Source organism: Protopterus annectens, chromosome 1.part0 (genome assembly GCF_019279795.1).
Source record: "Protopterus annectens isolate FY-2018-M chromosome 1.part0, PAN1.0, whole genome shotgun sequence".
Classification (NCBI taxonomy): Eukaryota; Metazoa; Chordata; order Ceratodontiformes; family Protopteridae; genus Protopterus; species Protopterus annectens.
In genome coordinates, this window is record NC_056725.1 from 1,891,293,561 (window position 1) to 1,891,318,371 (window position 24,811).

The following is a 24,811-nucleotide window of genomic DNA, read 5'->3' on the forward strand; positions in this document are numbered from 1 at the left end:
ATGGTGACAGTAGGTGGTTGGGAAAGGGAACCTACTATTACTACTACTTGTTGGTACTTTTAGGCAGCCTCTAGCTGTTCAGTAATGGGCTCCTGATGATGAAATATGGATAACAGGAAAGGCCCTCCACATGTTGGTTAGTATGCTCCGTGGGACACTTTCTATACTCTGGAGAATGCAGCATACATTTATATATTTCAGTCTCTCTCTCTCTCTCTCTCTTTCTGTCTATCATCCATCATCCAAAGAATTGTTATGGTAAGTTTTTTTTTCTTGAGCAGAGAGAAATCTGAATTTTACCTTCTCTCTTTGAGAGAGAAACAAGGTCAGAAATTACTAGTAGGGTTAACAATGCATGAATACTTCTCCCACACAACTAAACCTGGATGCTCCAAACTTTTTCTTTTCCTTTCTTTATTGGATAAACTAAAAATACATAAGTTCTGTTAGGTGGTTTGTAGGCTCACTGCATTAAATGCATAGAATTGTGAATACGTGAAGATAGATGGGAGTATATATTAGCAGAAGCACTAACCTGTCTAGGTTACAGCAGTGATCCTTGTCAAGAGTGCCGGAACATAGGTCAAAGGGGGTCAAGCACTCCATACTTTAAACAAAATGATGAAATGTGTCCGCACTTCCTGTCTCAGATTTTCTTTAAAATAAAAAATGCTGCACTTGTCCATTCAGAAAAGTGACATCAAAATATTTACTTCACAGAACAAGAAAGTGTGTGTGTGTGTGTGTGTGTGTGTGTGTGTGTGTGTGTGTGTGTGTGTGTGTGTGTGTGTGTGTGTGTGTGTGTGTGTGTGTGAGTCCTGTTGTCTGTGAGTGTTTATGAGTGCGTCCATGTGAGTGTTCGCAGGTGCATGTATGTGAGTTAAATATGGGAATGTGCACGAGTGCATGTGTATGCAGGTGTATATGCGAGTGCATGCATGGGAGAGTGCATGCGTACATGTGTGCATGTATAAGTGTGTAGAGGGTTCAGACTCCTACACAAGGGAGGTTGCTCTAGACAACAAATTTTTAAAAATTTTAAAGCATGTTTTAGAGGAGTTATACTGCTACTAATTTTGCAATACTGGTACAACAAAATTGCACGTACAGAGGTAAATTTCATTATTCTAACATATAACTTTCACACAGCTATTCGTGGAAAATATTAATTATTCATTTTATTGCACTATTCCTTTTTTGGAGTTAAAAGCTGGCAATGCAGAATTCAGCAAATATTACTCAACAAATGCATTTCTGTGCAAATTCATCATATGAGGAATCCAGCTCTATTATATTGTGAAACAGCAACTTGAGGTGACTATAATGCACAAGTGCATGGGATGTGTGGTGGTTTTGACCACACAGAAACAATATTTTGGAATGCTTTGTGCTGCTCAGTCAACAAACTTTTATCTGAGTAATTGACAATCAGTATTTTGTTATATCTAAACAAAACTTGAACCCAACAAGGGTTAAACGTGTAAAAAAACAACAAAACCAAAATACAGAGAAATCCACTTCTTTATTATTAATGAATCTTTTAAAAACTAAGCGCATTCACCATTTATAAATGGCTTCTTCAGAGTTAATAAGAATCAAAGACATCACTTCATTAAATAGTCATAATTATCATTGTCTAACCAATAACATCACGTTCCTATTGAATAATTAATTAAATTAATTACTTAACAGAGTCTTTGTTTAAAAACAACATAAATCTGTGTGTCCTTACTATTTAAACATGCAAAACTTATATGTATATATAAATTGCAAATATAATGAATTAATAAATTAATAGAAAAATTCACCTTTGTAAAAACCTTCTTTTCAAGAATAATAATCTTCTGTATAAAAACGCTTCCTTCACAAATACATCAAACTATTAGTTTAAAACTTAAAAAGCTGCAAGCTTGCACAGTCATTAGATTTCATTAGCCCTTTGCTTTTAGGACTGGCATAATAGATATGCTGTCATTCAATCTGGGGGGGGGGGGCATGTTGCATTTAATCTAATTTGCCATTTGTATTCCATTTCTTCTACCCTGAGTTTATTATCCCCACCTCTTTCACTTGGAATCACCCGGTAGAGTACAAAAAAAGTAAACCTCTTAAAATTGGGGCATATGGTACTGTGGGTGAAAAGGGCATTATACGTGTCTTTATTTTTAATTGCTTTGAGGTGTTCTGCTATTCTGTCTTTTAGTCTCTGTATAGTTTTTCCCACATAAAACCCCGGGCAGCTGGTGCAGGTAGCCAAATAAACCAACATGGTTGTGTTACAACAACATCTGCCTGGAAATGGTAAAGACCTACTGTATCCTGGTACTGCGACATATGGGCCATCATTAATATATTTGCAGTATTTACATGCCCCACATTTGTATATGGTTGAAATTGTTCTTTTGGAAATTGGCCTCTAAAATATTTTGATGTTATTTCCCCTACTGAATACCACTCTGGGGGGGTCTGTCCCAATCTTTCTTTCATATTAGCATCAAAATGTATGTCTCATACTCTCCTGAAGGTTTCCAGTATTATGGGTGTCTGATGATTATATCTCAAAATAAGGGCATCTGAATTTTGGGGTTTAACATTTTTTCTGTGGACATTAATGCCCACCCCATAAAACTGGGGGAAAAGAAGTATTTCTTTTACTTAATACTTCATTCCGCACCTCCAAAAGTAATTTCAGCGGGTAAACTCTATCTAAGAACATACCAATTAAAGTGTATATCTCTTCTTGGTATATCACATTGTCACTAATCAAACATGACAACCTCACCATTTGGCCTTTAATGCTGCTTTTCCGTAGGTGGAATGGGTGGCAACTTTGATAGTGCAATAAGGAGTTACAATAGGTTTTTTTCTTAAAAATATTACTTTTTAGGCCATTCAACATTTTTGTAAGATGGATATCAAGAAAATCTATCATGTCACTATTCCAATTACTGGTAAATATAAAAAAAGAGGTGGTACTATTCAAATAGTCGACAAACTGCCTAGCTTCATTCCCGTCCCCTTTCCAATAATATTAATATGTCATCCAGAAAATGGTTATATAGGATTATTTGATCTTTGTAGGGAGACTAAAAAACAAGCATTTCTTCCCAATGTAAAAGTACCAGATTTCCGAAGCCAGGGGCACACTTGAATCCCATGGCTACGCCTGATACCTGGTGAAATATTTCACCCTCAAAACCCAAGTAATTGTTCTTTAACACAATTTCCATTAAGAATACTAGGTTGTCAATTATTTCACCATGTAGCTTTCTACTGTTTAGGAGGCTCTCCCTGAAGTAATTTAAACCTTTTCATGCGGAATGACTGAAAAGAGATTTACCACATCTATGGTAAGAAATGAAAAATTGTTTAAATCTCTCATGTCACTCAAATGTTCTAGGCAATGCCAAGAGTCCTTTAGTATATGTTCAGTCTCAGTTACAACTTGTAATCCTATATCCACAAATGATGCCATAGACTCAGTTTTCGAGCCCTTTGCTGCCACTATTGGTCTAAATGGGGGGTTGTTAATATTTTTGCAGATTTTAGGGATCCCAAAAACAACAGGTATAACTGGATATTCTACATTAAAGTAATTAAATTCGTTTTCATGTATTATCCCCTGGAAGAGCACATCTAATAAAAACAAGTCTATTCTATAATATGCGATATTCATCTCGTTTTTAGAGATTCTCTGGTAAGTAGTGCAGTCATTTAATATTTCATGCATTTTTGCTACATAGTCAAAATGAGACATAATGACAACCCCACCACCCTTGTCTGGCTTCATTATTCTCACTTCACTCTTGTTAGCCAGTTCAAATAGGGCTTTCCTTTCTTCGATGTCAAGGTTGTCATAATAACTGAAATTCCAGTAATTGGAATAGTGAAATGATAGATTTTCCTGATATCCATCTTACAAAAACGTTGAATGGCCTACAAAGTAATATTTTTTGGAAAGAAATCTATTGTAACTCCTTACTGCACTATCAAAGTTGCCACCCATTCCATCAATGAAAAAGCAACATTAAAGGCCAAATGGTAAGATTGTCACATTTGACTAGTGACAACGTAATATACCAAGAAGAGATATACACTTTAATTGGTATGTCCTTAGATAGAGGTTACCCATTGAAATTACTTCTGGAGTTGCGGAATAAAGTATTAAGTAAAAGAAATACTTCTTTTCCCCCGATTTTATGGGGTGGGCATCAATGTCCACAAAAAAAAAATGTTAAACCCCAAAATTCAGATGCCCCTATTTGAGCTATAATCATCAGACATCCATAATTTTCGAAACGATTTGGAGAGTATGGGACAGGCCCCCAGAGTGGTATTCAGTAGGGGAAATAACATCAAAAATATTTTAGAGAGGCCAGCTTCCAAACAAACAATTTCAACCATGTACAAATGTGGGGCATGTAAGTACTGCAGATATATTAATGTTGGTCCACATGTTGCAGTACCAGGATACAACAGGTCTTTACCATGTCTGGGCAGATGCTGTTGTAACACAACCATGTTGGTTTATTTGTCTGCCTGCACCAGCTGCCCGGGGTTTTATGTGGGAAAAAACTATACAGAGACTAAAAGATAGACTAGCAGAACACCTCAGAGCAATTAAAAATACAAACACACATAATGCCCTTTTCACCCACCATACCATATGCCCCAATTTCAAAAGTTTTACTTTTTTTGTACTGGACCGGGTGATTCCAAGTGAAAGAGGTGGGGATGATAAACTCAGGGTAGAAAAAATGGAATACAAATGGCAAATTAGATTAAATGCAACATGTCCCCCTGGACTATATGACAACATATCTATTATGCCAGTCCTAAAGCAAAGGGCTAATGAAATCTAATGACTGCCCAAGCTTGTAGCATTTTAAGTTTTAAACTAATAGAAGATTATTATTCTTGAAAAGAAGGTTTTTACAAAGGTGAATTTTTCTATTAATTAATTCATTATATTTACCATTTATATATACATATTTTTTAAGTTTTGTGCATTTAAATTGTTAGGATACACAAATGTATGTTATTTTTAAACAAAGAATCTGTTAAGTAATTAATTTAATTAATTATTTAATAGGAATGTGATGTGATTGGTTAGACAATGAGAATTATGACTATTTAATGAAGTAATGTCTTTGACTCATTAATTCTGAAGAAGCCATTTATAAATGGTGAAAGCACTTAGTTTTTAAGAGATTTATTAATAATAAAGAAGTGGATTTCTCTGTCCGCCTTTCGGTTTTGTTGTTATTTTGTTATATCTGCACATAAATTAGTATGCAAACCTTCAGACTGTCCTGCCCTTACCTCACTACTCATGAACTATCCTACTCAAAAGGTCTCTCAGATCTGAAAATCAACACCTTCTACAGGTACACAAACCTAACCTACCTGCTGGCAAACTTCAATACTCATGTTCTATAGCCATGGCCTGGAATGCTCTTCCATTAACTCTTAGATCTAACCAAAACATTCTCTCATTCAAAACTTCTTTACAAAATTACTTCTCTTCTACAGTATCTAGAACTACACTTGTACCAAGTCTCCCTCTTTTATATCCTGACTACCTCTACTTCTGAAATTCATTGTTATATTCATACACTTGTCCTAATGTTTCCAGCCTACCTCTTTAAGTAATCTCTACCTATAAAATTGCCTGGAATAGGCTGACTACGTCTATGGCAAAAGCTTCAAATAATGTTGCCTGCTCACAAATATGAGATTACTCTGTAATATAAGTTTGAACTAATTGTAACTAATTGATATTTGTAGTTTTACCTCTACTTCTACCAATTGTTTAATTGATTGTCTATGAATTTGTTTTTGTGGAACTTCACTAATTGTTCAATAATGTTAATTTGTGTAGCTTTTCTCCATGGGCCTCCACTGAAAATGGGCTCTTACTGGCCCAGTGGACTATCCCAGTAAACAAATGCCAATGAATAAATAAATAAATATCTAAAAGATCATTACTCATAATTCTTAGCTAATGGAAGTTACTCATATGGTTTGTTTTCTTTTATATAAATGTATGTTTGCTTATGTCTTAAGTGATAATTCAATAACGGTCAGCCTTTGTCACCAGAGCAGGCATGTAATTTGCCTCAGACACAGGTGAAAGACTCTGCTCTGGCCAAGCTGGTTCCTCAGACCACTCTTCTTTTTCCTGAAATCCCTCTGGTGTGGTAAACACAGCCAGTATAGGCTGAGGGGTTAGCAATGTCCTCTGCAGCTGTTGGGGTCCCCTCAGTGGAAAAGGGAGAGCAACTTTTGTTGTTGTTGGGAGAAGGAGAAGGGAAGGTGCCACTGCTCCTCCGGAATGTTTTGCCCATCCCTGAGGAAGCTACTGCTACCATTAAAAATGTGTTTGCCTTAATTTTCTTGGCAAAAGGAAACGAAACTTATAACATCTCCTGCTCCAGTTTCTCTGGACAGGAGCAGTTTATTAAGTCTGACTCATGGTCATGTTCAGCATACTGACCTTTCTTATCAGGAGGTTTCTGGTAAGAGAGAAAGGAATTCCTCTTTTCCTGAAGAGATTCAAGAAATTAAATAGAGAGAGGAATGTGATGAAACAGATAGTTCTTTTCAACTTAGAATTCTGATTCAGACTCAGAGGACAGCATGTTACCTCAATCTCCCTATCGATGACTCTCTTACTCCTATACTATTTCCAGAATGAATTTCCACAACCTTCACCCATTTCTCCAGTTCTGTCAGCTCTAGAGAAAGTGTGTGTCACTGCCTGCAACTTTCCTGATACTCAGCCTGCTGCCCCTAAAAGAGGTAAATAGACTGTATAAAGTTCCTCAGTCTTTTAAATTTTTATACACTCTTCCAAAACGTGACCCAGCAGCTTTAGCTTTAGGTAATCCAGCTGCTGCCAAGCATTTTAACTCTAATCCTTCCCCTTCTGATAAGGATGGTAAAACAATTTTTAAGTTTGGGGAAAAAGTGTTTGCTTCTGTAACTTTGATTTTTAAAATTTTGAATTGTCAGGCTCATGTGTTAAGGTTTATTCTGATTAATTCTAAAAATATGAGGAAAGTTTTATCTACAGTTTTTTCCTGTGAGGAAAATCTGCTTTGTGTGGTTTGGATTCTTTTATTTTTCAGGTTATTATTCATTTAAAGTGTGTTTATGACTTTAGGTACTACATCCAGTAAGGTTGCCACTGCTACTATGTTGAGGACGTTTGCCTGGCTTTATTCTCAGAACCTCCAGGAGAATGTAAAAATGAGATTTTTAATTCACTTTTGCATACAGATTTTGGTATCACTGCTGCAAAAGTTATCAAAAATGTGATGCAAGGGTTAACCTGATACAAGGAATCTCTCAGATTTTTTTATATCTCCTTATCTAAATTGTCCAAGGGTTTTTTGCTTCCCTGTTCAACTGTGGTAAGAAAGAGAACAAACAGTCTCAGCAATATGCTGGTGAGCAGATATTAAAAAAGAATGGTGGGGAGGTTCTTGAAAATAAAACAGGAACTCCCTCCCCAAAACAAAGGACAGTCAAATAAGTCAGAATGACAATGTAAGAGGCATTGTTCCCCCTCCCACCCTGGCAGTCTCCTATCCCTTCCAGAAAGTCAAACTCTCCATTTCTCTCTTTGCCAACAGGGTGTTTCAGACAAATGGGTTCTGACACTGACTCAGGAGGAGCACAGATGTTAGTGTGAAGAGATCCCGTCTTTGCAGGGAATTAATCTACATCCACCAGATCAAACCCCTCTGTTCCCTCCTGTCCTACAGCATATGCTTCATCATAGATAAATATGGATTACTAGAAACAGTTCCTCTTTCCCAGTGGGGAAGAGGATTTCATTCAAGAATGTTTCTGATACCAAAGAAAGAAAATGACCAGAGATCAGTTATGGACCTTTCTTCTTACACCAGTTTTTCGTAGTGCTGAAGTTCAAGATTCCTTCACAACACAATCTCTTACCCCTTCTTCCCCATTTGAGACTTTTTGATAACCTTAGATTTAAATAATGCTTATCAACGCATTCTTATTCATTAAGGCTTCAGATGATTCTTAAGGTTTTTTGTGTCTGAATTACATTATCCATTCTCTGCCTTGCCCTTTAGGCCCTCCACTGCCCCAAGAGTGTTCACAAAGTGTTATAGCACATTGCATGCTATAAAGTATCCACTTTTTTCCATATTTAGATGACTTGTGGATCTATGCAGATTCTTTTTCAAACTGTCAGGAATCTGTCTCTTTGGTGAGAAATCTCCTGTGCAGGCTGGATTTGCAACAGAATCAAAGCACAAAGAGCTTTCTTTCCACAGAAAAAAAAGGTGTATATTTAGATCTATTCCATGGGGTTTCCCCCAGATCCCTCTGGTGTTGCACATACAGCCACTATGGACCAGGGGATAGCAATTCTTCTACAGCTGTTGGGGTTCCCTTGGTGGGTAAGAGATGGAATACCTCAGGATTCTAAACCTCATGGCATCTATGATTCTCATGATACCTCTGGCAAGACTCCACATGAGAAAGATGCAATGATATCTGAAGTATCTTTCATGCCTCTCAACCTCTTACAGCAAGAAATCTGGACAAAGTTATAAACAATGTGGAAATCTGGACAAAGTTATAAACAATGTGGAGACAAAAGCCCTAGAATAGGGACATTTTTTTTAAATATTGCTCTTACAAACATAGAAATTTGACAGAATAACAGGGTTTGCATCAGCATGAATTTTCTAAAGGGTACAAAGTCTGAACCTCAAATGTTTGTTATTATTTTCTGATTTCACTCCATTTGTTTTCAGTGTTGCAATGCTCAAATACCACACAGAAACCAGAGTTCAATGCTGCCTGTTAAAATTTCTGTCCTTCTTTCATTTAATCATTCAGATTTTTAGCACACAGACAGTCTTTGTGAATAATATACTCAAAGGCAATCCATTCACGCTTGGAATGGGGCAATGAGAGACAGTGGTTTCATTGATAATTTGAATTTGAAATTTTTGTGGAATTATTCTTAGTGCAACTACAGTTTGCCATATATGTAGCTATTCAACACATACATATGCACATTTTTTATCACAATTAACAGAAGAAGAAAAAAGTGAAAATGTCCTTTCAGGTTACTACATGCCCCTCTGGACCTCTATCCCATACACCAGCCTTCAGCTTTCTGATCCATGTACCAGATTTGTGTTCACCTACCACAGTATCTACATGGTAAGTTGCGGCAGTAATATTATAACATAGTACACTTGTTACATTCAGGTTTTTCTTATGATTCCAGTTTCACTTTAATCAATTGCAATGTCTTCTAATGGTCAGGGTAAAATCCTTATGTGGAATATCAGGGGATTAAATTCTAAAATAAAATTAGTCTATAAGCTACAAAAGTTCTGTCATCTAAAATACAAGTAGGCTGTCTCAAAGAAATTAACCTGAAATTGGCCAATATCTCTCAATCATTACTTCATTCAAGATGGTGGTTTCTAGCTGCTTACAGTGACAAGACCCCAAAAGGGATTGTGATTCTGATTAGAGATAGCTTAGGAGGAGTTAATGTGGAATTGATTATGAGTAACAGGCATCAGCAGGGTGCTGTCAAGGTCAAAACATCATAGGGACATATACTAGGTTTTATGGATGAAATGAAGAAGATGGAACTCCATTTAACACTTTCTATGCAGCACTAATAAAACTAGGAGGATGACATTTACCAATTCTCATGGTGGTGGGGGGGGGGGTTGTATTGTGCTTTCAAACTTTGCAAAGGATAGAATCCAAGACGAAAAGCCTCAACTCAAAAATGTAGTCATATAATACAGGACTGGATGAAGGAATCATTTTAATTGATACCTGGAGAGTCTTGAATATTGCTAGACATGGCTTTACCTTTTTGCATGACATAGTTGGCAGATTAGACTTTTTCTTAGCCATCTTGTGCTGGAGGGGTGTGAGCTCTTAAACTGGTTCCAGATGTTTCACTGGATCATAGCATAGTAATTTAGGACTGCAACAGTGAACATTTGCAATGTACATCTGTCATAGCTAGGTTGGGCTTACACCGTTTCAAGAATTTAAATAATACAAATGTTCTTAGCCAGTGAATTACACACCTTTGGCAGGAATTTTTCTGTTTGTTTGAATCCATTTGGCAAGTATGGGGAACATTCAAATTAAATCATCTTGATTATGCATTTTGGGCAGAGAAGATACAATGAATCATACTCAAATCTTATTAATTAATTAATTTATTTATTTATTGTTATTTTTTTATTTTACATTTATTGATTGGGATAATCCGACTGGATATATGTCCATTTTCAGCAGATGCCCGGGGAGAAAAGCTTCACATACCAAAAAAGAGATAGTACATACATCACTGAGTGATAAACTCAGGAAGACATGTTTATAAAAATATAGACAAAGAATACAGGCAGATATCAATATACACACTGTGCAGACTTACATCTGGTTGGCAAAGACGTATCAGAAAATGTGAACATAGAATACAATCAGATCTCATAACTTCACAATGCTTAGACATTCAAATGCTATGAGGCATAGAATCTTGGCTAAACAGCAGGTTGGGTAGCAAGACATGTATTAGTGAAGTTGTTAGTCATGTTTAGAACAAGCCACAGCCAATGAGATGTGAGGTATTTTTTGAGTTCTCTTTTAAATAGGGGTAGTGAGGTTTCCTTGGTAATGGTAGTAGGGAATAGATTCCAGATTTTACCGGTTGAGTTGGCAAATATAGTATCGCCTGCCAAGTTGTTGGATTTTTGGGTCAGTATCATTAGTTTATCAGCTGGGCATAATGGCCTGGGGGTACTATGAGGGGTGAGAATATTTTTGAGGACAGGGGTGTTATCAGGTTGATGGAGCATTTTATGCACTACTATAAGCTGGTTGAACTGTAGAAGGGTAGGCTACTCTAGCCATCCCAGTGCTTTGAGGTTCTGGCAATGGTGGGTCCTAAAAGCCATACCAGTAGCGAATCTGGCTATATGATTATAACATCCTGATAATTTTTTGAGATCGGTTTTGGATAGGTTGGTGAGTACAGGGAAGGCACACATAAGGGTAGAGAGGAGGTGTGATCGTGCAATAGCTACCCTAGCTAGGGTGTGAGGAAAGGTTTGGCTCTGTACAGGGAGCCAAGTTTTTTATTGATGGACTTAATAGTGTGATTGACATGTTTATCAAATTTAAAGTTGTTGTCTATTATTATGCCTAGAAGCTTTGTATGGTTAGAAGATGTGTATGAGAGGAGGTAGAGTATATTAGCATTGAGTCATTTGCATATTGGATTCAGGTGGCTCCTGGGATAGTGGTGTGCAGATCATTTATAAAGATAGAGAAAAGAAGGCGACCTAGTATGGACCCTTGTGGGATACCTAGGGTTAGAGGAAGTTGGGATAAGACAGCCTGCTGTCTACCGTTTAGGTAGGAGCGAAACCATTGTATTGCATGTTGGTCTAAACCAATGGTTTGTGGGGTATTGAGCAGTAGCTGAAGGTTGACCATATCAAAAGCTTTTGAGAAATCTAGGAAGAGTGCTGAAGATAGTTTGTTGTTGTTATGATGAAGATTGATGACATTAAAGAAAGACAGAAGAGCCGTGGTGGTACTTTGGAATGGCCTAAAACCATGCTGAGAGTCGGCAAGCTTTCCGTTTTGAATAAGAAAGTGCATGATTTGTTTGTGTATACATCTTTCCATGATTTTAGCATGTAAGATGGCTAGTAAAAGGGTAATTCTGACTGTCTAGATGACAGGGACTTAAAACCTTTTAGGTACCCGTTTACTGAGGATGGGTAGGAGGCACTAATGGGGGGCAAAAAAGGCTTCTACTAGAAAATCATAAATTAGCAAATCAAAAAGGTTTTCTAGTTAATTCATAAACATAATCAGAATCCTTTCAATGTAGTGTTCTCTTGGTTTACAATATTTGTGAGTTGCTTCCTATCTCCTGTGTTACTGCTCTATCAAGGTTCATTTGAACAGCACGTTTATAAAAGATACATTTGATTTTATCAATAAGGTTAAAGAAATTACTATTTCTGAAACTGATCTGTTAGTGACTTTAGATATTAGATCTCTTTATAAGGTTACACTCAATGCTGAAAAGATGGAAGTTATGAGATTAGAATTATTGAAATAAAAATTATTTTCGAGCAAGATGGTGAGTTTGCTAATGAAATTATTAGATGTGATTTTAAGCTACAACTTCTCTGAATTTAAAATCAGCTTGTATTGTCAAACCAATGGCATGGCTATGGGGGCAGCAATGGCTCCCAGCTACGCTAATACCTTAATGCATGGGTTGCAGACAGCTAATATTTGGAAAGTACATTTTCGGTTAACATTGCGACTTTTAACCATTTTATTGATGATGTATTTTTTATTTGGAGATGGGGAGAACAGTCCTTACAGAATTTTATCAAGTAGATAAATGGTATTAATTCTTATGTAAAATTCACGTGAGTATAGTTCGACATATACATTTTTTGGATGTTACTGTCTTTAAAGTTGATAATAGGCTTATAACAAAAATATACAAGAAGGATGTGCATAACAGTGCATATTTGCATTATAAAAGTATGCACCCTAAAAAGACAAAAGAAAATATTGTCAAAGGACAACTTATGCAAGTGAGTAACTTGACAGTGATAGATCAGGCTTTTTTAGAAGAAAGTCTAAGTTTATGTAACAAATTGTTGAATAGAGAGTATCCAGATAAATTAGTGCCTGATATTTTTAATGAAGTGAGTAACCTTACAAAACAAGAAAGGACTGACACCAGTAAGTCTAATGAAAGGGACTTTAGAACATCTATGCAGATTCAGAACAGTATTGATGCCAAAGTGATCAAAAATATTATAAGTAATAATTGGAGGATTTTTAGTGGGTGTTCTGAGATTATTAAACTAGTAGTTGATCATCCAGTATTCACACAAAAGAAGGGGAAGAGTTTTAAAAATTATTTCCAAGCTAAATTGAATATGCTGAAAGAAAAGTGTAGCAAAACTGGTATGGCTAAATGTTTGAACTGTAATTTGTGTGATTATCTGTACATTGATGCCAATGAAATTAATATCAATAATTACAGTATAAGGATCAAATGATGTTTTACCTGTAAGTCTAAATTTGTAGTTTTTTCTTTTGTGTTATGTGAATGGCATTTTATGTGGGCTGCACTGTGAGAGAATTATACAAAAGGATATATGAAAACAAATATGCAGTACAGCCAGGAGATGAAAGGAATGCCTTGGGAAGCATTTCAAAAATGGGAAATGTAAGGTTGCATTTAAGATTGTACTACTGGATGATATAAAAAAATCCAATCCAGTTTAATGCGGAGGATAAATTGGGGTGGTTGACGTAGTCACGGCAGGTCAAATTAAATGCATGTTACCCTCCAGGGTTGACTAATTTGGTCTGTAGACAGTTCAGGCATTATCTTGACATTACAAATATTTTAGAACTTTTGATCAGTCGTTCATTTCTTGTGAAGGTAAGGAGAAGGGACAACCTGTGTCAAAGCAGACTATTTCTAATGGATATATTGGACTATTACATTTTGTTACTTCCACCACAACAAAATGATTCCAGGCAAGCTCAAACAGTATTCTACCAGAGCCTAGGCTTCATCTATGGCTTTTTGGAAAGGTTGAATTCTAAAATTATTCTAGAAGCAGCAACTTGATCCTCTGTACATACTTTTAAAAAGAACTACAAGCCAGATTCCTTCTCCAGGTCAACGTCAAGTTTTGCTAGGACTATTCTCCAGGTATTCCTGGACCTTTCCCCTTCCACCTCCCAGTTGTTCTAAGCTATGGTGATCTACCCATATAGCTTAGGCAACTGCAGCAATGATTAATATGAAGAACATAGTACAGTTGTGTAAATAAATTTACCATACCAGTAGATATTCAAATGATCCCTGCTGCAGTAGCTGCTCACTCCTTCCTTCCACCTTATTTTTGGTGTGTTTTTTATGCCAGTGTGTGGACATTTTTTTATTTTTGCTATTCCTAGCAATGTTTCCTCAGGGCTCAGCCTCCCTCTCTCAGTTGACATGAAAGCTCTGAAGGTCTTGGCGCCTAAACCTGTCTTTTTAGCTAGCTCAGCTCAAGCTAATTGTTTGGATGCATGGAAGGTACCCTGAAGCTTTGCAGGACATAACATGTATAAATTAGGCTATTGTAGCAAGTATCATTTGAACATCTACTGCTATAATAAATTTCCCTAAACAACTGTACTTTTCTACAAACTAAAATTTTTACATGCAAATTTGCATTTTATTTCAATATTATTTTCCACAGTTGAAGTACTAGCTGAATGGAAAACTCATAATGCAGATTTAAGTAGGAAACTCTGTGACTTTGTGTATGTGTGTTCTTTTAATCAAACTCAGAAATCAGCATTTATTGTCCAGAACATGCTAGGACATACCAGAAGAAGAAGAAACAAGGACTCTGGTTTTAGTCTATTTCTGACTATTGTGTTGACAGCTCACTGTACACTTTTTATTCTGAATTTGGAAATGGCCAGCCTATCCTGACTGTATGAACTTTCACAATATAAAGTGCAGACTAGGCTGTCTGGACTATGGCCAGAAACAGACTGAAACCATAGAGTTTGTGCCGTGCTGCAATTATATTTGTTTTCAGTGTTGCAATGCTCAAATACCACACAGAAACCAGAGTTCAATGCTGCCTGTTAAAATTTCTGTCCTTCTTTCATTTAATCATTCAGATTTTTAGCACACAGGCAGTCTTTGTGAATAATATACTCAAAGGCAATCCATTCACGCTTGGAATGGGGCAATGAGAGACAGTGGTTTCATTTATAATTTTAATGTGAAATTTTTGTGGAATTATTCTTAGTGCAGTTTGCCGTATATGCAGCTATTCAACACATACATATGCACATTTTTTATCACAATTAACAGAAGAAGAAAAAAGAGAAAATGTCCTTTTCAGGTTACTACATGCCCCTCTGGACCTCTGTCCCATACACCAGCCTTCAGCTTTTTCTGGCACCTCTGATCCATGTACCAGATTTGTGTTCACCTACCACAATATCTACATGGTAAGTTGCTGCAGTAATATTATAACATAGTACACTTGTTACATTCAGGTTTTTCTTATGATTCCAGTTTCACTTTAATCAATTGCAATGTCTTCTAATGGGCAGGGTAAAATCCTTATGTGGAATATTAGGGGATTAAATTCTAAAATAAAATTAGTCTATAAACTACAAAAGTTCTGTCATCTAAAATACAAATAGGCTGTCTCAAAGAAACTAACCTGAAATTGGCCAATATCTCTCAATCATTACTTCATTCAAGATGGTGGTTTCTAGCTGTTTACAGTGACAAGACCCCAAAAGGGATTCTGATTCTGATTAGAGATAGCTTAGGAGGAGTTAATGTGGAATTGATTATGAGAAACAGGGATCAGCAGGGTGCTGTCAAGGTCAAAACATCATAGGGACATATCATACTAGGTTTTATGGATGAAATGAAGAAGATGGAACTCCATTTAACACTTTCTATGCAGCACTAATAAAACTAGGAGGATGACATTTACCAATTCTCATGGTGGGGGGGTTGTATTGTGCTTTCAAACTTTGCAAAGGATAGAATCCAAGACGAAAAGCCTCGACTCAAAAATGTAGTCATATAATACAGGACTGGATGAAGGAATCATTTTAATTGATACCTGGAGAGTCTTGAATCTTGCTAGACATGGCTTTACCTTTTTGTATGACATAGTTAGCAGATTAGACTTTTTCTTAGCCATCTTGTGCTGGAGGGGTGTGAGCTCTTAAACTGGTTCCAGATGTTTTACTGGATCATAGCATAGTAATTTAGGACTGCAACAGTGAACATTTGCAATGTATACCTGTCATAGCTAGGTTGGGCTTACACCATTTCAAGAATTTAAATAATACAAATGTTCTTAGCCAGTGAATTACACACCTTTGGCAGGAATTTTTCTGTTTGTCTGAATCCATTTGGCAAGTATGGGGAACATTCAAATTAAATCATCTTGATTATGCATTTTGGGCAGAGAAGATACAATGAATCATACTCAAATCTTATTAATTAATTAATTAATTTATTTATTGTTATTTTTTTATTTTACATTTGTTGATCGGGATAGTCCGACTGGATATATGTCCATTTTCAGCAGATGCCCGGGGAGAAAAGCTCCACATACCAAAAAAGAGATAGTACATACATCACTGAGTGATAAACTCAGGCAGACATGTTTATAAAAATATAGACAAAGAATACAGGCAGATATCAATATACACACTGTGCAGACTTACATCTGGTTGGCAAAGACGTATCAGAAAATGTGAACATAGAATACAATCAGATCTCATAACTTCACAATGCTTAGACATTCAAATGCTATGAGGCATAGATACTTGGCTAAACAGCAGGTTGGGTAGCAAGACATGTATTAGTGAAGTTGTTAGTCAGGTTTAGAACAAGAGCACAGCCAATGAGATGTGAGGTATTTTTTGAGTTCTCTTTTAAATAGGGGTAATGAGGTTTCCTTGGTAATGGTAGTAGGGAGTAGATTCCAGATTTTACCGGTTGAGCTGGCAAATATAGCATCGTCTGCTGAGTTGTTGGATTTTTGGGTCAGTATCATTAGTTTATTAGCCGGGCGTAATGGCCTGGGGGTACTATGAGGGGTGAGAATATTTTTGAGGGCAGGGGTGTCATCAGTTTGATGGAGTATTTTATGCACTACTATAAGCTGGTTGAACTGTAGAAGGGTAGGATTCTCTAGCCATCCCAGTGCTTTGAGGTTCTGGCAATGGTGGGTCCTAAAAGCCATACCAGTAGCGAATCTGGCTATATGATTGTAACATCTAGATAATTTGTTGAGATCGGTTTTGGATAGGTTGGTGAGTACAGGGAAGGCACACATAAGGGTAGAGAGGAGGTGTGATCTTGCAATAGCTACCATAGCTAGGGTGTGAGGAAAGGTTTGGCTCTGTACAGGGAGCCAAGTTTTTTATTGACGGACTTAATAGTGTGATTGACATGTTTATCAAATTTAAAGTTGTTGTCTATTATTATGCCTAGAAGCTTTGTATGGTTAGAAGATGTGTATGAGAGGAGGCGGAGTATATTAGCATTGAGTCATTTGCATATTGGATTCAGGTGGCTCCTGGGATAGTGGTGTGCAGATCATTGATAAAGATAGGGAAAAGAAGGCAACCTAGTATGGTCACCTGTGGGATACCTAGGGTTAGAGGAAGTTGGGATAAGACAGCCTGCTGTCTACCATTTAGGTAGGAGTGAAACCATTGTATTGCGTGTTGGTCTAAACCAATGGTTTGTAGGGTATTGAGCAGTAGCTGAAGGTTGACCATATCGAAAGCTTTTGAGGGATCTAGGAAGAGTGCTGAAGATAGTTTGTTGTTGTTACGATGAAGATTGATGACATTAAAGAAAGACAGAAGAGCCGTGGTGGTACTGTGGAATGGCCTAAAGCCATGCTAAGAGTCAGCAAGCTTTCCGTTTTGAATAAGAAAGTGCATGATTTGTTTGTGTATGCGTCTTTCCATGATTTTAGCTAGTGGTGAAAGAATGGCTATAGGTCTAAAGTCAGATAATTCTGTGGAACTTCCTCCTTTATGGAGAGGTATAAAATGTGATATTTTCCATATTGCTGAGATGGATTCTTCTGAGATGGATCTGTTGATCAGAATAGAAATGGGAAGTGCTATGGCAACAGCTGCTTTTTGAATATATTCAGCTGGGAGGTGGTCAACAGCTAGTGTAGTAGGTTTTAGCTTTTTGAGTAAGGTCCAGATCAGGTTGGTAGGTTCGGTTTGAAAAGTGAAGGTGGGTTGGGTGCTGGTTGGATCAGGGCTAGATGTGTCAGAGCTGGTGTTTGTGTCAGATGGAGTGAGATGGGTAGCTAGAGACTGGATAGTTTCAGTAAAGAAGGAGTTGAAGCTGTTTGTAATTTCTATAGGTAATTTATCAAGGGCAAGTGATGGGTTAGGAGTGGTGGAACAGCCTGGGTGGAGAAGACTGTTAATACCAGCCCAGAACTTTTGAGGGTTTTAGCTGATATTTTTGTTGTGGGAGAGTGTAGTGATTTTATCTGTCTGGAATGACAGATTTTTTGGTCTGATTCCTTAGCTGCTGGTATCTTACTTGGTCCATAGGGGCTTTGGTAACATGCCACCTGGCCCAGGCGTTGTTTCTTAGTTTCATTTTGTTTTTTGTTTCTTTAGATAGCCATGGTGCAACTGTGGCTTTTACATGGATGGTATGGGTAGGAGCATGGTGGTTAAGGATAGCCATAAATCTGGTATTGAAGTACTCAACTGCGTCTTGTAATGGGAGTAATTTCAAGACATTCCAATTACATGCTTTGAGTTCATTTTGGAGGTTGTCAAGGTTAAATTTCCTGATGTTTCTTATAGATTTGTAGGTGGGCTGGTTGGGAAAGTCAGCTTTGAGCCTAATAATGTAGGTAAGGCAGTGATTACTTAGATCATCGGGTAATACACCTGACTTGTACTTTTGGGGGTGGCTGCTAATATGTATCCAATCAAGGATACTATCTTTGACTCTATTTTTGCTAAATCTGGAGGGGGTGGCAATGATCTGAGTAAACCCGTGGAGGTTTAAATGGTTGGAGGGAGTTTCAGAGGAACAGGTGCTCCAATCAATGTTAAAGTCCCCCAAGACAATGGTTTCCTGGGGATAGTTAGAAGCTAGCCAATGTAAGATATTTTCTAGATTATTACCATTCTTGCCAGATGGAATATAAATGCAGACAATGTATCTGCATTTATTTTTGTTTATTATTAGTTTGGTGATGAGAATTTCTGCATTCCCAAACTGGGGTGGCTGTTGGGTGTCAATTGTTATTGTTAGGGTAGACTTGTATAGTACAGCTACCCTGCCACCTTTCCTGGAGATCCGGGCCAATCTAAGGATGTTGTACTGTGGGGGGGGTTATTTCGTTATCTTTGATTATTGGTTTTAGCCAGGTTTCTGTGAGGCAGAGGATATAAGGGGAGTGAACAGCTAAGAGTCCATGTAGGCTATGGATCTTGTTGTTTAGGCTTCTGATGTTGAGATGATAGACCAGAAATAATGCAGAAAAGGAATTAATTCAGATTACGAAGCGATAGGTAAGAGTAGCCTGTACAATAAAGCTCAGCACGGGGAGATGTAAAGACTTAAAAGAGACATTAAAGGGGCTAGATACTCACTCCTGCATCAAAATGGGAGCCGATAAAATTACTAAACTGGGTGAGACAAATAAACTCTCTCAAGCTCTGGTCACATTGTCTTCCAGAACACCAAAAAGAAAAGAAAAAAATACACATTACATACTTTGTGTGAAGGGCTCATTTCCAATTCAGCAAAAGCAATAATCTCAACCAAGATATTCTATATTCATAGTTTATACTAATCCTCTACCAGAAATGTCTAATAATAAATGGAAAGCTTTTTTTTCAAAAAAATAAATGGGTACATTTATGAGTGGATCCAATGGGATGTCAAGCTACGTCTATTACTTTGGTGGAGCTAAAACAAGCAATGCAATAATTTAAATCAGGAAAAGCCCCAGGACTAGATGGCTTGCCATTCAAATTATACAAAACCAAGGAAAGAAATAACACCATCCCTACTAACCTTATTTAATGAAACCATCAGAAAAGGGAAGCTGGCTTACCATACCTGAGTGGTGAATACAGTTACTTTTCTGAAAGAATGAAAGATCTTATCCTTCCGATGCCAGTGAGACAAAATATTGCATAAGGTACTGCCATCTCAGTTGGAGAAATTAATGTCATATCTCATTGGTGATACTGAGCAGGGCTTCATCCTTAACAGATATGGCATAACAGGTATATTAAGGATTTCCTGCAACATTTAATAACTGAGCCATTATAAGAACAATCCAATGGTCACATTATTTATTTTAACAAAGACTTTGATTCGCTATATTGAAATTTTTTGGTGGGTTCTTCACTCCTTTGGTTTACCAGAGGAATTTCTCGTATGTGTAAATTGCCATAGAAACAACCCATAGCCCAAGTCATTACAAGTGATATATTTTCCAACTCATAGGAATTGCACAGGGAAATGAGACAGAGGTGTCCATTATTCCCACTACGTTTGTCTTAGCAGCAGAATTACTAAGCCTTTATCATAGATGACAGACAGACCTTTTCTCATTGGGGTGTGCCATATTTGAATACGCTAAACTTAACTGATATCTGGTTTGCTGATAACCGCACTCTTTGGTTAATGGACTCCCCAGGTACATATAGTGGAAGTGTTGAGGGTTTTGCATAAATTTGGGTCTTATCAGAATTAATGCTTAATTGGACAGAAACCATAGCACTCTCCTTAAACTCCCAAAGTTTCCAGAAGAAAGAGTCCAATGGAGTTTAACATTTGTTTACCTAGGCATTAGAATAATTTATTCTTTTAGCAGCCTGTGCACTGACAACCTTCACCTAAATGATTTTTGCAAAGATAAATGTATTACTTGGTCATTTTAAAACTCCCACTGTTAGGAAAGATTGTAACTGTGTAAATGTTCTTGATTCCAAAATACCTTTTTCTACCTTGTTGTATTCAAGTGTTACAAATAAGATTAAATTTTTTTAAGCTTCATCAGGGACAATAGGCATCCCAAACTTGCAAGGAAAAAATATTATGACCGCCAAAAGATTGTGTGGATTGGGACTTCCTGTTTTAAAGAGCAGCAGACTTAGCACACTTAACTCTAGCCACAGGAAATGCAAGACTCCTGTGAATTTTGCCTGTACTCTCTCTCATGCATGTAGAAAACCAAGCCCTCACTCCCCGGAAGAAAGAAAAGTATGGGATCCTGGCGGATATAAGATTAGAATGTGTAAAAGGCTGGTCCAAGCAAAATAGTCAGGAGCTTCTAACATATGGGATAGGATATAAGTTAACAATCAAGTTACTATAACAGACCCACTTTTTTACACTAACTAGATGGAAGGCAATATTTTATATTGGTTAGGCTTCTTTCTTAAGTAAGACTAAAAGCCTGTATCCTTCACAGAATGTAGAGGAAATTACAATAATGATGATTTCCCCTGGTGACAATACCTGCAGCTATGATTTCTTAGCCATGATATTAACAAAGAATGTAATGATCTAGTCACAGTGATGGTGAGAAAATAAAGTGATGTATTCACCATAACGTTATGCTTGTGTTGTCTATTTTCATTCTCCACAACTGATGGGTTTTGGATCCAATTTGGTCGCTTCTTCCAGATCCTTGGATCCAACTCTCAAGCACCTTTCTTTACCCATAATGCCCTGTCAGCCTAACATATCTCAGTTTGAGTTTGCTGCCTTTAGTAGACAATGAATAATATTTTAATATTTTAAAAAGGTGTAGATTAAAAAAATAGAACTGGAGCTCAAACAAGGAACAGTAATTCCCAAAGTAATATCCCTTGGGTATCTCCAACAGTAATGGGAAGAGTGTTGGAAAGATAGGAAGTTTTTTTTTTTTGAAGCTGCTACTTTCATTCATTCCTCAACTGATGGGACAGAGTCCACAGCTAGATGAACCATGGGTAATCCTTATGGAATGATGTTTTAGAGTACTGCGGAGCCAAAAGCAGGACTGTTTCTACAAACTTAATCCAATTTGTAATGAGCAATAAAATAGTAAGCATTGGACCAAGTGGCAGTTGTACAAATGTCATCTATGGACGTTCTTGACCAGCAGGCTAAAGATACAGCCATAGATCTTGTGGAATGAGCTCTAGGGGGTTTTGGCAAGGATAATCCACTTTTACTACAGACAAAGAATATGCAATCTGTTAACCATTTGGCCAGGGTAACTTTAGAAACTGGCCTGTCTAATCTGTTACATGGAAAGGATACAAATAACTGATCAGTCTTCCAGAAATCTTTGGTCAGATGGAGATATAATCAAAGTTGTCTATGTACATCAGCTTAGGAGGGGTTGGGGGTCACACAAGACATATCCAGGCCAGACCCGAAAGCCTCCAGGAACATCGACTCTCCTTGGGACGGGGTGTTGGAAGACCAACCACATTTTTGCTTTAGGAGTTCAAGTATATCACCAAAGGAGACATCTTCAGGTGCAGATCTGGGGACCCTTCCCCTTCATTGAAATTGGTATCCTCAGTCATAGATTCCTGATGGGAATCTAAGTATCTTCTTTTATATGTTCTTCTCCAATAGACCTCATCGGAGGATGGTCTGGTGAGTTATCAGAAGTGACAGACGATTCCTGAGAGACTGACTGGAGAGTTGAATAGGTTGGATGTCCCAGTGGAATACAAGAACAAGGCTCAGAGCAATGACCCAAAGACGGTAAACATATATGATCCAAGGGGGTGGGGATGTCCTTTCTTTAGGTAAAGAGAAGGCCCTCTCCGCAATATGAAAGGCAGAATTTGTAGATAATACTGAAGCTGGGGGTATCATAACTGATATCTACTGCACCATTGACCCTTGAATCCCCCAAAGCCCCCACTACCTGAGGATGGGATCAGTGCCAAAGCTCTGAGAGGTGTGAATGGCTCTGATAATTTCAAAGTCAACTCCAGTCCCCTAGATCCAGTGCCAACGCTTCAGCTCTGATAAGTATTCCTGCTCTGAAGTGTTCAGACCTGGATGGCTCAGGGTGGTGCCCACAGTTGAAGGAACAACATGTTTTTGGATCTGACAAGGACACTCCCAGTGATATCAGATCCAAGGGCTCTAAAACCACAGGCCAGACTGGAGAAGGAGTAAACAAAAGAGGACTTTTAATGGGCAGGCTCATGGATCCAATGGGAGATAGAGAAAGAATTATCCCCATCTGGATCTGAGTTTTGAAGAATTTCCTTATCATCTTATCCACTTCAGCATCGCACAAGCTCCTGGAGGACCTAAGCAAGGAGCTAGTAGACAGGGGCTTGGAATGTTTATGTGAAGACCTCTGTAAAAATGGTGAAGGGAGTCAAATAAGTATCTGATCTGGCAAATAATGACCAGATCCAAGGAGGTTTTGTTTTTGAAGTAGTGGGATCCATGGGAGTCAGCTATGATTTCTTTGAAATTCTGGATGGTGGCTCTAGGGATGGAACAGAAGATGTTGATGGGTACAGAGACCTTCTTTTGGTATCTTTGTCTTTGGAAGCCAAATCAGACTTTATTTTGATTTCTTGGAGTGGGTTTGAGCCCCAGTTGAAGCAGGAGAAGAAGAAGAAGAAGAAGAAGAAGAAGAAGAAGAAGAAGAAGAAGAAGAAGGAAGTAGGCTCTTCAAAACTAATTTGTTCTTCTGTCAGTAAGTGCCCTGCTGTTGAAGCCAGGATATATGGAACATCAAGAAACTAAAGAAGTAGTGCCCAACCAATAGACATTCCCTGTGGCATATGAATTGAGGATTTTTGTGCACACAGGAAATGCATTTTTTAAAACCATTTGGCTTGTCTGCCATAATGGAGACCAAGGATATTAACCCAAAACTAAATAACTAAAAAAGAAAGGCAAAACGTATACATATAGGTTTAGTATCAAAATGGGGAAATTAAAATAATTTTCCACCTTTTGATCGAACCATTTTGCCGAAATTGGTAATAATGAATTACCAAAATTTTGGAAATGGTAACACAGAATCGACATTTGAACGCCAGAAGTTCCAGTGTCGAAATTCCGTGTTACCGGTAATATTTTTACGGGGGGAGGGGCAAGCCCCCCTTGCACACCCCATGTGGGGGGCTGTGCCCCCCACACCCCCTGTACATTATATACTCCAAATCCGAGAATGCGCTACAGTGAGGAAAGAGTATATTTCCCAGTCCTTACTGTAGTACAATCTGTTATCAGAATGTTGAGTCCACATTAGAGAATGCACACTACCATTCTCTAATGTGGATTCGAACATTTTCTGGATCGGCATTATGAAAACTTGAAAACAGCCTTTCGACCTTCTCAGCTTTGTATAAGTGCCAATCTAAATTTTGATAGTAAACCTATTTATATATATATATATATATATATATATATATATATATATATATATATATATATATATATATATATATATATATATATACACACACACACACACACACACAAACACACACACACACATGCTTTTCTTTTTACAAGAAAATTCTGAAATTAAGGGAGAACAGGTAAAAAAGTTTAAGGGACAGCCCTTCCAAAAAATAAATAAATATAAAAACTCACTGTTTTATAGTAAATTACAACTGATAGCTCGAGAGAGAGTGGATCGGTGTCTGCAGCAATATGGTAGTAAAAGAGATCCGAGCCATGTTAGGTTGGTGGGGCATTATGGGTAAATTAGGGAGTTTGAGAGTTGGATCCAAGGATCTAGAAGAGGCCGAGCCAGATCCAAGTCAGATCCAAAACCCATCAGTTGAGGAATGCATAAAAATGGCAACATCAGATTCAACATTCCTGATTCCCAGACCCTGTCTGCTTTCATTGCTATATAATGCTCTTGATGACTATAGTTCAGATTTGTCTGAACACAAGGGACAGCAGTAGTCCATACTGCTTGAAAAGGAAATTTGTAGACTCCTTTTCAACCATTTACTGACAATGAGAAAGATTTGGTTAGTTCTATACCATCTATTCTTTACTCACTTCAAGAAAATTAATTTTGACACCTTACACCTACAGAAAGGGAAAGATGGGGATGTGGTAATGGGATCTGTTGGAGGTACAGTAAAAGAAGAGAAAACTATCTTCATGTGATTTGAGTATGTCCACATAGCTCAACCA

The 24,811-nt window shown here is 37.5% G+C and overlaps 1 protein-coding gene across 1 annotated transcript in view; it reads right to left on the minus strand.

The window, feature by feature from the left end:
- The window catches only part of SPEF2 (sperm flagellar 2), a 2,540,087-nt gene that overhangs the window by 738,343 nt on the left and 1,776,933 nt on the right, over window positions 1–24,811 (minus strand). The window lies entirely within an intron of this gene.